General features: G+C 38.2%; 1 protein-coding gene across 1 annotated transcript in view; it reads right to left on the minus strand.

The window, feature by feature from the left end:
• LOC106881733 (E3 ubiquitin-protein ligase UBR4-like) overlaps positions 1–3,368 on the minus strand; it is a 218,633-nt gene that overhangs the window by 179,930 nt on the left and 35,335 nt on the right. The gene's annotated exons all lie outside the window — the stretch shown is intronic.

Consider the following 3,368-nt stretch of genomic DNA (forward strand, 5'->3'; position numbering starts at 1 on the left):
GGGGGGGGGGGGAGCAAACACAGGCACACACATAAATACATATATACACATTATATATATGCAAAAGATACCGATAGAATAAGTACTAGGCTTACAAAGAATAAGTACTGGGGTGGATTTGTTTGACTAAAGGCAGTGCTCCAGCATGGCTACAGACAAATGACTGAAACAAGTTAAAAAGAGTGTGTATGTGCGTGTGTATATATATATATATATATATATATATATATATATATATATATATATATATATATATATATATATATATATATATATATATATATATACATACATACATGAAGGGCTTCTCTCAGTTTCCGTCAAGCAAATCCACTCACAAGGCTTTGGTCATCCCAAGGTTATAGTAGACATTTGCCCAAGGTGCCATGCAGTGGGAATGAACCTGGAACCATGTGGTTGAGAAACAAGCTTCTTACCAAGCAGCCACGCCTGCACCTATGTAATGCTTCTTTGTTCACATTGTTTTGAATCGATCAAAGCTAATCACATCACTGAACCTCAAAGCTACAAGGTTTCAATGATGGGATTAGCTATTATTAGACTGACATTAAAAGGAGGTGTGAAAGGCTAAATCTGACCAGTCTTAAAATAAAACAGTTGAAACATTTAGGCCTGATATGGCCAATTTAAACCCTAAAGGATTAAATCACAACACAAACTGACACTTCAAATTGTTAACCTATTTTCCTTTCGTTCCGAGACACTATGCATAAATAATTATATTTTTGTTTCTACTCTATAAAACACTTTATTCCTGTTATTCCGGCTTACTAATACTGAGGTACAGCGTAAATATCTCATAATAAATTTAAGTCATTGAAGCATACCACACAATGAAATAAAATCCATCTTTATTGCTTCAACAGTAATCACTAACAAAAGAAACTACTAGGCTGTGTAAGCAAAGTAGAACGCAGCAAAATTGATAGCAATGGTGATTTTATTTTGGTTTTTATCTTTTGCTTGTTTCAGTCATATGAATGCGGCCATGCTGGAGCACCACCTTGAATGGTTTTAGTCAAACAAATCGACTCCAAGACATTTTTTTTTTTTTTTTTTTTTGCAAGCCTGGTACTTATTCTATTGTTCTCTTTTGCTGAACCGCTAAGTTACAGGAATGTAGACACACCAACACCATTGTCAAGTGGTGGGAGGAGGACACAAACACTGATACAAAGAGACACACACACACACACACACACACACACACCAGGTTTTTTTCGGTTTCCATCCATGAAATCCACCCACAAGGCTTTGGTCAGCCTGAGGCTACAGTAGAAGACACTTGCCCAAGATGCTTCGCAGTGGGACTGAACCAAGAACCATGTAACTTGAAAGCAAGTTTCTTACCACACATTCAAAAAAAAATTTTTTTAACTGTACTCGAAATACCTTCTATAAATCTAACATTTCTAAATATTGTCAAAACTCATCTGAAAATAGGAAACAAATTATTCTAAATCATAGAGTCTTCCCTAAGCCACTTCTTCAACATATAGTTCTAATAAAAAGAGATTATAAGAATTTTTCAAAGACTTAGCAAACCATGACAATGCCCTGTTTTGAGTCTAACAAAGTACAATATATACGGATTTACTTTTAGCATAGTGGCCATTGCTGGCAGCATGATCTTTGAATGTTGGGCCTCATAGAGATGATGACAAGTGACCAAGACCTTTGGCGATATGCTGTTAAATGAATATTTTAGAGTTCAGATAAAAAATAGATTTTTAAAAATGATTTTTATGTCATTAACCCTTTAGCATTTAAACCAACCATATCAAACCATATCTACCAGTTTTATGTTCAAACCAGCCAGATCACACACCTCACACCTACCCTGCAATGTTATTCTAAAAATAAACAATCACACCTTCAAAATCTTTTATCATTTACTTGTTTCAGTCATTTAACTGTGGCCATGCTGGGGCACCACCATGAAGGCCTTTTTAAGTCGAACAAACTGATCTCAGGATTTTTCTTTTTTTTTTAAAGCCTGGTACTTATTCTATCAGTTTCTTTTTGCTGAACCGCTAAGTTACAGGGATGTAAACACACCAACATCAGTTGTCAAGCAATGGAGGGGACAAACACAAAAATAAACACACACACGGACATATATATACACACACACACACATACAATGGGCTTCTTTCAGTTTCCATCTACCAAATCTACTCACAAGGCTTTGGTCAGCCTAAGGCTATAGTAGAAGACACTTGCCCAAGGTGCCACACAGCAGGACTACCTGGCTAATTTCACTATTAAGGTGTTCAGAGCCAAATCTAGAGAATAAACTATAGGGATTAAATGGCTTGTTACAGTTTCTCAAAGTGAATGAAATAAAATTAGTAAAAGCATTTTAGCACCCCCCCCCAAAAAAAAAACCCATTTTAATCTAATGAGGCTTTCAAATGTGAATAGAACAAGAAAGAATTATCAGATATTTCAATTATAATAGCTTAGATGCTTGATTAAAAAATGAATTAAAAAGTTAGGTGCAAGCGTGGTTGTATGGTTAAGAAGCTCGTTTCCTAACCACGTCACCTTGGGTTCAGTCCCACTACACAGCACTTTGGGCAACCAAAGCGTTGTTGAGTGGATTTGATAGATGGAAAGAAGCCCAATGTGTGTGTGTGTGTGTACCCATGTGTCTTTGTATTTGTCACCCTCACCACTGCTAAATAACCAGTGTTTGCTTATTTACATCCCCATAACTTATCAGTTCAGCAAAAGAAACCGAAAGAATAACGGGCATTAAAAAATAATTGGGGTGGGGGGGGCAGTGATTTGTTCGACCAAACCCTTCAAAGTAAAAACCCTAGCATGGCTGCAGTCCAATAACTAAAACAAGTGGCAAAATAGTGGCATGGAGTAGTTCGTGGTGGCGGCTTCAAGCAAACCAGAAAAGATTCGAGGTGAGATTGTTGAGACATGGTTACAAGAGAGCAAAGTCTCAAATGAATCAATGGTAAAGACAGACACCTCAGCAATCATTTGGCTATTTGGGTTTATAGTGACCCCAACAAAAGATAGAGACTTTCATTTAATTTTAGCAGCATCAGTTGTGGCGTGCAAGAGAGACGATTGCGCTGGTATGGACATGTGGTGAGAATGGAGGAGGATAGCTGCGTGAAAAAGTGCCACACCCTAACAGTTGAGGGAACCCGTGGAAGAGGTAGGCCCAGGAAGACCTGGGCTGAGGTGGTGAGGCAAGACCTTCGTACATTGGGCCTCACCGAGGCGATGACTACGGACTGAGACCTTTGGAAATGTGCTGTGCGTGAGAAGACCCGGCAAGCCAAGTAAGATCGTTGCCAGTGCCCCTGGACTGGTTCTTGTGCGGG

The sequence above is a fragment of the Octopus bimaculoides genome, chromosome 22 (genome assembly GCF_001194135.2).
Source record: "Octopus bimaculoides isolate UCB-OBI-ISO-001 chromosome 22, ASM119413v2, whole genome shotgun sequence".
NCBI classification, from domain to species: domain Eukaryota; kingdom Metazoa; phylum Mollusca; class Cephalopoda; order Octopoda; family Octopodidae; genus Octopus; species Octopus bimaculoides.